Source organism: Netta rufina, assembly GCF_964035555.1.
Source record: "Netta rufina genome assembly, chromosome: 1".
NCBI lineage: Eukaryota > Metazoa > Chordata > Aves > Anseriformes > Anatidae > Netta > Netta rufina.
The window spans coordinates 93,880,160-93,893,426 of record NC_140123.1 but is presented as its reverse complement, the minus strand read 5'-3'; the positions used below and the strand labels follow the sequence as shown (position 1 = coordinate 93,893,426).

Below are 13,267 nucleotides of genomic sequence, written 5' to 3'. Positions count from 1 at the left end.
GACCTAGCTTGCATTTTTATGAGGGAGGATAAGAAACAAAGTTTGTAGAAACTGCACAGTGCCGGTTACCCAGACCGTGAGGCTGGAATTGGCAGATCCCATGACTTGGCCTTCTTCTCACCCTCTCCCATTGCCATCTGTAGAAGTTTTTCATCTTTTAGGGGAAGGGTTTCTGTGCTGGTCCCTAAGGGAACAGCCACAATAGCTGAATAAAAAAAGGAAAAAAGAAAAAAAAGCTTGAGTGTTTTTTTTTTTTTTTTTTTCCCTTAGCTAACTAAAAAGTTAAAGGAGGGGGAGAGAGAGCAAAAGAGCAAAAGAGAGATGCTCTGCTGGGATGCAAATCTAGGTGGTCACTGGTGTCCTGAAATTCCTGGAGGGAAACTTGTCCTCTCACGGTCTGCAGAGAGATCCCCAAGGGCTCAGCCCTCCAAGCTTGCCATTGTTCTTCCTTCTGTGCTTTGGAAATGCCGCCGGGGAAAACTCTGTGCTGAATAAAATGGCACTGTGGTGAGTCAGGACAGAGAACCACGTCTCTTTTGTGTTCACGGATCTATTTTAGAGTTATGTTGACCTTTACAAGCACCTCTACTTAATAACACCTCAATTAGAGATACTGGGTCAGAGCGAGAGCGCTTTCTAGCAGGTGTGGAAGGTAGACAAGGCCCTCCAAAAAGTCATCAGCCATTCAGCTGAAATGTCACCACTAGCCCATAGGAAATGGAAGAACGAGGCATTATTATTGGTAACAGGGACATTATAGAAGAAAGATGAAGGAAACAGATCTAAGCATTTCTTCTCTTTTAAAAGTGAAATGCTTTTGGTGAGAAGTAATTCATTCCCATTAGTTTGCTGTTAGTTGTTTTTATTTCCATCTCTATTTTAACATTTCTAAGGAAAACTAAACCAAACCCAAATAATTTCATTAAAAAAGGCTCAGTCAAATGAGCCACATCTGCTCATCTGGTTACTCATACTGGTAGCTCATCAGAGCTACTCATCTGGTTAGGTCTTCAGATGCTGAACACGCATAGCTGTTTTCTTCTCTCAGATTTTATGTCTTCATTCCCTTCCCCCCCTCATACTCCTCTCAGCAAACTAACCATTGCTACAAGGAGAGATTTAACTCAGTGACACAGAACGGGCTATGTTAAAGTGCTTGTTTTTGTATCTCTGAGTATGCCTGTTGCTAAATGGATATTTCTAGAAGCCAGTGCAATTTATCTTGGTTTGTTGTTGCACTTCATGGCTCAGAAATCAAAAAAGTGCTGATCCTACTTTTTCTTTGACCAGCTCCCTTTCTGAATGGTAACTAAATATTCTTACTTTGATAAGTGGAACGGATCTTATTTCGTGAATAAGCTGAAGGTAGGAAATAGGACTAAGAGAGACCTTTGGATAATCGAGTCCATATTTGTTGTGGATCCCTGGAGGTGTTCAAGGCCAGGCTGGATGGGGCTTTGAGCAACCTGGTCTGGTGGGAGGTGTCCCTGCCCATGGCAGGGGCTGGAATCAGGTGGTCTTTAAGGTCCCTTCCAACCCAAACCAGTCTGTGAAATTATCTATATCCAGCTTCCTACCTCCAGCCAACCTCTTATACAATGGTAATTTTAACTAGCTCCATTTATAAACCAGGTACATAAGGGTAAAAAAAGCACCAGAAGCTGAGGCTGAGAACTCCAAAACTTCAGATATCTATAAATATATCAGAAAAGATGCTATGCAACAGAGACAAATCTTTCTTCTTTTTATTGATCTTCTTTTGCATAAGCCCAAACATGACAAACTTTTCCCTCTCCATCTAACTATTTGCTCTTGATTCATGCCCTAAGCTGGAGCATCCTGCCCAGCAGAGGCAGGCTCCTGCCCCCTGAGAACATGAAGAACCCAAATTTGTGTTTGTGTGAGGTAGGAGCAGAGCTGGAATACATTTGCACTGGGATCTTCATTTTGGCAGCCACCAATTATGGATCGCTTGACCTGGTGACTTTAAATTCCTTTTACTGGAATATGTTATGTATAATTACTATCAATACAGCACTAAAATGTTTCTAGGGCAAGTGGAAAGAAAGAGTTTGGATGTCTTGACTTCTTGACTTTTTTTTTTTTTTTTTTTTTTTTTCCTGTAAAATGTCTGACAAAACTTGGGAGTGCTGTGACACAAAGATCAGAGGTTGTTTTGAAGCCTCTGCTCTGTCTAAAGATGAAAAGCAAACAGGACAGAAACCCTTCTGCAGTTCAGCACTATGCCACTATAGAGAACAAGAACAAGGAATCCAGTGGATCCGGCAATCACTGTGGCAGTGCTGTGTGGTGCACAGCGGAGGGGGTCTTAGAGCACTAGCACTGCCTTTCATTTTTGGTCAAACCAGCTTTCTGATGGGAGAGAAGACTATAATCTCTGAGCTTTGAGCAGAGGTGAACACTGGCACTGGTTACCTTTGCAATGTACTTCAGCCCTTCTGAAGCTGGGAGCCTTCTAGATCCATCCTCTGCGCAGAACAGGGATTTAGCGAGTACACAGAGGGGAAAAGGCTCCCTGAACCCTGGCTCCCGTGCAACAGCCCAGGACCAATGATACCCTCCTAGATGTCTTATCTCACCTCACCTTGACATTTGCTGTCTAAATTCATATATGTACAGATATATGGAACGCCTAATGCTCTCAGCTTGTATTGGAACAAAATCCTTCATTTTTGTAAGACACTACTGAGAATTTTAGGGGGACCCATTCGATTTTTTACTTTGATTGTTTAATCTAAAGGGCACAGAAAACACCAGGAGCTTGCCCTTAACCTTAATTTCCCCAAAGTCACTAAAGTAAGGGAAGGAGGTATGCTTTAAACTTCCTTCTCTCTCCACACTGCAAACTGTAATTGTTGTGGATCTTTTTAATCACATTAATTCCTTTGTCTGTACAGAGATTGAAAATTGTTAACTGATAATTAGTATGTCTTTTTACCGTTTAATTAAAAAGTTAACTGCCACGGGTAAGTACCAAGTAACACCTGAATGCTATACATTTTCATATCCTTTCTCCTCAGCAAATCAAAAGCCAATAAAAGAGTCAAAACCCACAGCACACTTCAGGCTTTGAAAGGTTTCAGGAATTTGACTTAAACTGAGAGAGTGGCTTTCTTTACACCAAAGTTCAGGACACTTCTAGGAATTGTATCCCTCAAAATTCTTTATCCAGACTGGAGAATTGACACTTATATTTGGGTATTGCTTTTTTTTTTTTTTTTTTTAAGGATAGAAGATGACTCATACTGTACAGTAAGTCATGTCATGCAAATCTCTGGAGAAAAGACTCAATTTTTCAAGATTATATTTGAAATTATACTTGCGACACCGACAGCGGTAAGATTTTGTTGGAACCATTGACTCATTGCTCTCGCATGGGAACAAAGGTTAGATTGTAACAAAGGCCCTAAGGCCCAGATCTTCAAAGGTATTTTGTTCCTCAACTACCCACAGCCATTACCTCCTTAATTAAAAGGTAAAAAGGCATACTAATGGGAGCTAAGCCTGTGGAAAGTGCTTTTATTCTACATTTGCAATTTTTTAGTTGGGCAAATTAGCTGATTATGTATGAACGACCAGTCACACGGTCTAGGACTATGCTTGTTAAATCTATTGCTATCAAGGAGCATACCAAAGCCAATAATTACAGCCTGTTCTCTGTAATAAGGTCACGTTCCAGATCCGCTTCTGTTTTCCACTATTCAAATGCACTTCTTTCTGAAACAAAACCTTTCCACTTCAAATCAGCATCCTTGATTTCAGCTGCAACGCAGATTTCCTTTTCTGAAAGTTTGTGTAAAGTTGTTCTACCCATCTCTTGAAAAATTCATAAAACGAAAAAGAGAAAGAGGCATGGGTTTCACTTCAGTGTACCAATTTCGAGCACTTAGAAACTTCAGTTTCTGCAGTCACAATCAAAATTCAAATCTATTTTAGCACCAGTGGAATATGGAACACCTTTCAAGGCACAGTCATATTTTCATATTGATTTTTTTGGGGGGTGGGAGATGATTTGATTTGAATCAAATTTTGACTGAAAAATAGAACAGCCTGAGAAGTTATCTTCCCCTGTGTTTTCTATTGCTGTTTCTTCTGGAGTGATCCTGCAGCTAGCCATACTTTAAATAAAGCCACCCCACTTCCCGGGCACCTCCAGTGGTGGGGTTTGAAGTGAAGCAAGACTGTGCAGCTACATGGCAGCTACAGACAAAGACTGAGCCTACAATTACTTGTTTTGTTACATATGTGGAGCATATGGTTCTCCAAGCAGGCCTCGTTCACACTTGAAGAGAAGAGCCATCTTCAGTCTTCTTGCACAGGTGGAACTCCTGGGAAGTCTGTGAGCATTTCTGCTTCAGAAGCCAGCTTGGATGCTCTTCTCTGTGTTAATTCTTTCAGGTAAGTGGGAGTAAGAGGCAGTAAAATTGTAGTCATATGCCAGCAGACAAGATTGAATACATAGCAGGTGCAGACATGATGAACAAGAAGGTGGTATTTTAATAGTCAATTTTCAGAATATAACGACTCTGGAAGATAGAATAGCTTAGAACATTTTCTCTATTTAGAAGTGTCACTACTTGGCAGTGCACTTTAGTAAAAGCTGAGCTTTGGGGCACCTTTAAGGTAAAGTATTGCCGGAGGCTAGAAAGGCTGTCAGTGAAGCCTGAATACTTAAAAAACTCAAAACTAAAACCTGGTGCCATCAGATCATATAAATGACAGAACACAAATGAAAAAGAATATTAGGGGTATCTTTATTCTAAGAAATTTCAACTTGCTGCTGCATTTAAAGGTTGGACTAGATGATCGTAGAGGTTTTTTCCAGCCTACGTGATTCCATAATTCTATGCTTTCCAGAGCAAGAGGTATGTCAAACTAAGCTGGCTCATAAATGAACAAGTACGAACTCAGGTCGCACCTGGGATTAGGGTGGATCTGTGCGTCTGTGTGAGCGTATGTCCAAGTGCTGTGAAGTTCAGCAGTGCCACACTAAGAACTAAGAGAGGCACATTGTGTTTCAACCCCCAGTTTATATCTAGATTGCTTTGGTTGGCTGTGGAAGTTTTCTCCAGGGTATGAAAAGCGAATTCATGAGGCAAGGACAAGACTTGTGCAGAGGGAGAGAGAGAACAGGAGCACAGCTGGTGCACCATATACTGGAACTGCATGCCACAGTACATGCAAGCTGTCCCCAAAGCAGGGAGCTATCACGTGGAGGACATTGCCATCCCCCTCAGCATCACTGCTGTGGAAGAAGAGTGCTGTATCTGCAAAGAGCAAGCTTGGCACCTGGCTATGAACTGCAATTTAACACAGTGCCCTGAGAAGCGAGGGACTGCCACCCTCCTCCACGTCTCCTGCTAGATAATCTAGTCAACTCATTCCTCAAAACGCCAGCCAGCTCACATCGACTCATGCCCTGACCTGGGACCTCTGGGCTTTCCTGGGTGCAGCTCCGTGTGCTCTGCAGGATGCCCCTCTTGGAGCCTGAAAACTCCTCGACACAGGTCAGAAAAGAAAAACACTGTATGTTCCCATGCTGAATCTGGTGGAAAGTACCTTCCCTGTTAGCACGCTTCTCTGCGCACAGTGGAGTACAGCCTGAATTATAACTCTGGGCTTTTCTGCTTGAATCTGACACATTTGTTTCAATGATGGAGAGACCAGCTCTTGGACAGAAATTAAATTTTTATGTCATATTTCACCAGCACACATTACACATGCAGTTACAAAATGAACACAGACTACTTGCAACCCAGCTGGCTAACTGGCAACCACTGCGGCCAGTGGCTGTACCCAGGGAGGACATGTGGCCAGTGGCTGTACCCAGGGAGGACATGTGGTGGCCTTTGTGTATATGACCCACCTCATCATCCTGCTACCCCTTGGTGTGATTTTGTGGGATCGGATGAGCAAATATGTGGAGGGGAAAGAAATGAATTTTGTTTGGGCACAATACTAAAGGAGGCTGCGCCATGCTCCTGCCTTTTTTTTTTTTTTTTTTTTTTTTTTTCCTCTTCACTACGGTAAGCAGCAAGAGGATTTCAGATCCAGCTTTATTTTTCTGCAACTAAAAGGGCTCCTAACAGTGTCAGTGGAAGCTGAAAAGATTTTCTCTCAGCTGTCTATATCGCCTACCATGTTTGCGAGCTCTTTGGTCAGAAGTAACCCTTTAGGAATTTTTTGTTCGCATTGTGCCTTGTACCCATAAGCTCACAGACCAACAGCACTCTAGTCAGAATATAAATACTAATGCAATGTGCCAATGATTACTTTTCACTGGAAAACGTTTTCACATAATACAAATCTGCTTCAGGGGGTGAACATCATTTTTACTTTGTGTCCTCACACTGCACTAACACTTCTGAAGCTGCAGAACAAACTGCTGCTCATGCAATGAACTCTTATTATGCTTATTGCCTACTTGGTCCACTTGCTCCAAGACCCAGGGCAATTAATATCAATTTTGTAAAATGCCAGATGCCACTGGAGGTCCTGGTGAAATTAATATAATAAAAGAAGATTGAAGATGATAATTTAAATAGGGTCTTCCCCCTCATTTGCTACAGCCAGTAACCTGAGAAAGCCTCAAAAAAAGATTAAAAAAAAAAAAAAAGAAAAAAAAAAAAGAAAATGGATCCTGCAGCATTGTGATCCCTAATTGTAAATGGAAGGATTTATCCATTCATTTGGTGAGGTGATTCTTCTCGAAACACCTCGTGCTGTGAACCTTTTCTTTTAAAGAACATGAATAGCCGCAAACACATCACGGGCTCAAGTTAAAGAAGATCGAATACCTGTCAAGAAACTACACAAACTGCAAATGCGCCACTGTGTTTAACAGGGCAAAAGAAAGCTCTCAACCTGGTGCTGGATCGATGCTGCAGAGATTGACGTAGTTCTGCTTCCCTGCAAGACTGGGATCCCAGGTAACCTCACTGAGAATTAAGACGGTGACAGCCCTGATGGCTGCCTGAGATTAGGAATCGACTGTGTGACTGAGAAGAGCTACAATGGCTTTTACCTTGCTGGGAAATAGTAAGTTTCTCCAGAGCATGGATAAGTCACAATTTAGCGTTTAATTCCTGCCCAGAAGTCTGGGCAGCCAGTTTGTACGAAAAGACATTTATCAGTCTAAGTGAATGGATGTAAAAAAGGCTTGCGTGTCCCCCATCCTGTACACAAAGGACAACCTGCAGCCTCTGAGCTTCTGCAGGTAGCGTGGTGAAAGGTAAAGGTGGCCTCCAGGAAGGACTCACCACATTTCTTCTGCTGCCTTTGTCAAGGCCAGCTCTGGAGATGGGTTGTGATGAAGAGGCTACTGCAATGTAAAAAACCCTGGGTGTGCTAAGGTTGGCAATCCAGGGCTCTCCAAAATGCCGCTTTAACTTTTTTTATTTTTCTTCTTTTTATCGATTTGAGAGAAATTTGGGGGAGTTGAGTGCATTCCCAGAGCAAATTGAATCTATATTTCTTCACAGATACATGAGTCAGAGCATCTGAAATGTGTATTGCCAAATATAGTAATTGTGCTCCATCAAAAGATGGATGCAGGAGTGGGACTGCATAATTTCCAAAGTTTTGTTTTACTTATTTATTTATTTATTTTTCTGAGGAAATTATCGAAAGCACTCTTTTCCATCTTCTTTGGCAAGCAGCCCGATGAAGTAACAGTGAAGGTTTTGAGAGCGACAGCAGCGGGGCTCGCACCGTGGCTCAACCAGCCCTTCCATAAGAGAGGACAAAGTCGGGTGAGAAGCGCAGCGCCCCGAAACTTTCCCCGCTTCACCTCTGAGAGGAGTTAACATTATTACCAGGGCACTCCGCCACACGGGCTGGGGAGCTCACCCCTCGCCTCCCTCTGCGCCTGGCAGGCACAAAGCCAGCAGCCCCAGCTTCGAGACCCGTCTTGAGGACGGCGAACCCAACCCCATCCCAACCCCAGCCCCTCCACCCGCCGCCATTTTGTCCCGCCCTCCCCGCCTCCACCAGGGGGCGCCGCGGCCCCTCGAAATGGCGGCGGGGGAGGGGGGGAGATGCCGAGGGGAGGGGGGCGCAGGGGGGCTCGGCGCGGGGCGCGGCGCCCATTGGCTGGGGCCGGGCGGGCCGGGCGCGCGGCGCCGCTTCTTAAAGGGCGACGCGGGGCGGCGGGCGCGCGGCGCGGTGCGGGGCGGGTGCTGCCGGCGGGGCGCGGGCGAGATGAGCGAGGTGGGTGAGCGGCCGGAGGGGGTCGGGTGCGGGGTGTGCATGGCTTTGGGGGGGCTGAAACCCTATGTGAGTGAGCCTCCACAGGTGTCTGTGCACCTTCAGGGCATGAACCGGTGCAGTGCTTCATGCTTTGAAGGAGCATGTGCACCGCTGGGTGATAACTTAGCAAAAAAACCTCATACTTTAAAAGATGCGTTTATGGTTTTGCATAGGGGCAGGGTGAGGAATAAGTTGTGTGGGGTGATGGAGGAAAAATGCCCGGCTTGTAGTTGGTGCAAACTTTGTAAATGTTGTCCTGGGGAGGGTTATAATTAAGGGGGAAAAAATGCAAACAGTGCCAGGCGTGAAAGGATCATGGTGTGCTTGTAAATAAATAAGCTGAAAAATGTCATGCTTTTTTTTCTTTCAGTGGAAGCATTCTTGGGACAAACTAGCGTTTTTTCTTAAAAGTGTATTCAGGCAGGATGACTACTTGACAGTCAGTGGATCAAATGCCTGGCAGAGGCAGCTAGCAGAATCCCAAATTCTCTAGTGCACCTTTTGGGGGGGATCAGGAGAGATACCTACAATTACGCCTTATCCAGCACCTATTTCTGGGGGCTAGCTCCTGTCCTAGGAGACCTGCTGCTGCTTTAACAAATGGATATTCCCTTCCTAGCAACCTGCAGAAAGCAAAAAGCAACGCCAAGTAAGTTCAGGCTGTACTTACTGTGCAGATGTTACACTCGGTGTATTTTTAGGTAAGTGACTTGAAGAGTAAACCTGAGGCAGATGGAGAGCAGTGTGGCAGTGTGGTCTCCGGCTAAGAGATTTGTGAGGAGCAGCTTACCTTTTGGTCTGCAGGTCAGGCTAAATGGGGAATGTGGAGGAAATCCTCACCATGCTTTTCTGCTGCTTACAGAGATCAGACAGTCCAGGTGTAATGCAGCATGCTTTCCGTGACCTCTCCTTGCTCCTGGCTGCATTTGAGTCAGCTGGATAGGGTTCATGCAGTAGGCTTTTAAAGTACCTATACTCCTGCCACTTCTGTTGGCTACTCCTTTAAGACAGCTTTTTGGGGAAAAAAAATAATCTGAAGAGGAATGGTAGTGTGATGCTGCTGTGCTTGCTGCAACTGTGCAAGGCACTGTTAGGTTATAGTCCTGTGCCTGGTTTTATTTGCTCAGTAATTACCCTTTGATAATTAGGGTTACGTTGCTTCCTTTTGCAAGGTAAGTCCCAATAAACATCAAGATCACTGCTAATCCCAGCACAGGGGCTCTCTATTCATAATGCGCTTCCCAGTGCCTAACAGAATAGTATTCCCAGCACACCTCCAGAGCCAGAAATGATGTCTCTGGTGCAGCACTAAGCCCCATACAGATGACACTTAAGAGTGCAGTCAGTGTCTTCAGTCCTACCATCACTGTCATTCAACAGATAACATTGGAGTGTTTATTACCCACAGCTCCACTGAAGAAAAGCTCCCTTGCTGTTGCTTGCCTGCCAGCTGTTAACTCAAAAGACCATTCTGTTTCCAAAGGGCAGGGGAAAGCAACTGGACTGGTCCAAACCACCTCAGTATGAAAGATTGCTTAAATACTGAGGCAAAAAAAGATCAGCAGAAGCTCCTTAGACATCTGTTTGCTGTATTTTGATGGGGGTTTTGGTGGATTTTGCTTGTAATGCTGTAACTGAAAAATATTTTGATTTTTCTCTGTCCTAATCTGTCAGAAAATCTGAGGACAGTGATTAAAAAGGGTTCCTCTGGAGCCATGGAAAGATTATCTGAAAGTGGTGCTGAGATGGTGAGAAGGTTTTTGCTTGTGCTAATAACTGTTAGGATTTGAGTGGAACTTAAAATGCTGTTGTAGAAGCCTCTGAAGGGAGCTTTCAGATCCCTTGGAAGTTACTTGCTGAGACTTTGCATGGTTTCTTATATTACTGCCTCCAGCTAAATTAATTTCTTGTTATGGACGGTGATTACCAGTCTCCTAATGAAGAAAGATTAAAAAGCAGCTGTTAATCTGACTATAGTACTTTATTTTCTAGCAGCTAACTCCTTTCAGAACTGATGAAGAATTTTCTTCTACAGGAAAATAAAAACAACAACCACACTTCAACTTCATCTGCAGTTTGTCTGAATGTTTAAAATGCTCTGACTGCCGGGCAAAGCTCTGGCACTGTAAATAGTTCCAGGGAAGCTGAGGTATAAGGGCTTACCTAGTAATACTGTGCAAGTGTCCAAACATATTTAGTGCTAGATGCATCTTGGTGTGAACTGGAGATGGTTCACTTAGCTGCATGGAAGCTTCTCAAACTTCAACACCTAAAAATGCATTTCAGTGCTTAATGAAGTAACTTGGAAAATCTGTCCTCAGATAACCAAGGAGCCTTTTCTCTAGGTCTGTAGGTGTTTTCCTTCATCTTTAATGAGCCTAGAGAGAACGGCAATGCTGTAAAATGTCAGCTACTGTCAGTGAGCATCTAGGAGACAGGTGCAGCACTTCCATTAAAGATCTCTGGTTGTTTAGAATGAACTGGGGCAAGTGATCTTGGGTACTGGGTTGATAGAATAATGTTGAATCACTATTCACAACCACCAGTGAGTGTCTAGACTCAACAGTGGCATTAGCTTGATTCACTTCAATGAATCCTGTCATCTTATCCATGATTTAATTATCTGATGATCTGGGTATGATGCCTGGTCATGGTGACAGTGCCTCTCACATGAAGTCTCACAAGAAGCATTTTTACAACTTCACACAAACATTTTTACAACATTCATTGCCACACCTGCCTCCTTCACTGAATGGCTCTGGCTTCTGGAGTCGGATCTGGACTTGGGAAGGAGTGCATGCAAGTGATATGGTGTTAACAGCCCTGGATGCTGTGCCTGTGGTTTAGGGATGAAGCACGTGTAACAAGACTGCCTTGTTGGATAAATTTATTTCCTGTTGATATTAAAGCGTTTCCTAACAATTAAAGAGTTGCAGTGGTATTCTTGGGGCAGGGGCAGAGTTCAGCATCAATGTGTCATCTGTGTGCCTAGCTTCAGGAGACCTATCCAGGAAAAATACCTAATCAACGCATGCCCCAGGCACCTGTGGCTTAGGGGAAGAACATGCCTTGGAAAAGCCTTACACAACCTGACAGAAGTGCTCTGCTGATTGCCAGGGTGCTGACGTGCCCACCTAAGACAGGGTTTGAGACCGCAACTCTGAATATCTGGGGAGCAGTCTCTCTACCCGAGAGCAGCAAGAATATTCCAGCTTGTCTTCTGGAGCAGACACCAAGCAATGGGGCACATACAATTCACTGGGCACATGTAATTAACAAGTCTCACTCTGTCTCTCAGCTGGGGACTTGGTGTGTGCGTAAATGCTTTTTTGTCACACTTTGAATACAGACAACCCCAGCTTGTACGTCTCCCTTGATGTGCAGCAAGCTCCTTCATGTTGTCTTACATTCCCTCTGGGCTCTTGAATTCTGCACCAAGTGCTGCGTTGTGTCCACCTCCTAAAGGATCACAAAGGGTGTGTGGTTGTGTGACCTGTGATGGGGATGCGCGGGGTATTTCTGGCTCATCAGTTGTCAGTTCAGATCTCATGGGATGTGCCTAATGGCTCACATCTGCAGCTCGAAGCACTTAATTTGTGTGTTTTGGTGGTTGGATCACCTTCAGGTAGGTACCCAGGCAGTCAAATCAGCAAAGATGGAGGCATCACTGGCAACGTGATGTGCCATTACACAGGGGTCAAAGACTTCTTTGAAATCTGAGCTTCACCCACCTTTGGGGTGGGAGGAGACACTTGCCACCAAGGCAGTTTCTGTGGCTGTTTTCAAAACTGGTGGTGTGGGCATGCCCCCAGCTTGGTGGAGCAGCATAAGGTGTCTGCTTCCTTCCAGGTTGAGGGAGAACCTGGAGTATGTTTCAATCACTCCAGACAAGTGCTCTTGCCAAGAGGCTGTTACAGAAGGAGAGGAATGTGGCCAAGAATGAAACACTAGGCAGACGTGGAGGTTTCTGCCTGAAACTGTATCTGGATCAGGTAGTTAAGTGGGAAAACTTCATTGGTTGCTCTCCTGGATGTGGCTTAATATATTCCATTGAAATGGTGGAAGATTTGTGGGGTCTTGGGTTTTGGGACCAGATGCGTTTAAATACTGAAGTGAAGATTGTAGCACCAGTAATCCTGATAGCAGTAAATCCCAAAACTTGTGTTTGTAGGGAGACAATATGCCATGTTAGTTAAAGCAGCTATTGTTCTCTTCTGAGGTGCTTGCAGTCCTGCAGGGTATCTGAGCAAGCCAGACTTCTGTGGTGTGTGTGGGAAGATGACACCCTTCTGTATGTATTTTTTTCAGATACTGTGGAGACCCCCAGCTGTTAAACTGCCAGCTTCACTGAGGGTATAACCACAACAGCTACACAGCTGCATAGCTCTGAAGCGCAGCAAGAGCGCGGCAGGGTTGAGGAGGAAACTCTGCAGCTGTTGTAGGATGGGGGTGGGATAGGGAAGGCGCATGAACATCAGTTTTTAATTTTAGCTCAGATCTATTTATTAGCTGGGTGGTGAATTGCAGCTCAAGAGAGGAGGAAGAAGGGAGAACAATAAGTTTTTATCTGTCACTTTGCCCACTCCTTCCATCAGAGTGGATTCAGTGGGATAAGGCATTTTCTAAAATAGCACTTAGAAATGAGGTTGGAAGTTAATCTCCTTAATTTGGCGAAGCTGGCAGATGCACTCTTTAGAAAGAATCATGTTAGTATTCTTGCAATGTGTGTAATGCCAACAGATTAAAACAATGCTCTAATAAAGGACAGTTAGCTTTGGAAGTATGCTTCAGATCATATTTCCTTGTAAGAGTAACTTAAAAACTGCTGCATTTGTAGAATGGGAAAGCTCCATCCAGCACTTCAGCATGAAGATTAATAGAATATTGTTCCAGGCTGCAAAAGCATATTACTTTCTAGTCAGATGTCCGTAAATCTAATATATTGGCCAGCTTACAAGAATCATCTTCCAACAGTTTCTACACTGGGTCACGCTCATGA

The 13,267-nt window shown here is 44.3% G+C and overlaps 1 protein-coding gene across 1 annotated transcript in view; it reads left to right on the top strand.

Moving 5' to 3' along the window:
- PCP4 (Purkinje cell protein 4) overlaps positions 1 to 13,267 on the top strand; it is a gene marked incomplete at both ends in the record, with an annotated part of 60,948 nt that overhangs the window by 734 nt on the left and 46,947 nt on the right. The gene's annotated exons all lie outside the window — the stretch shown is intronic.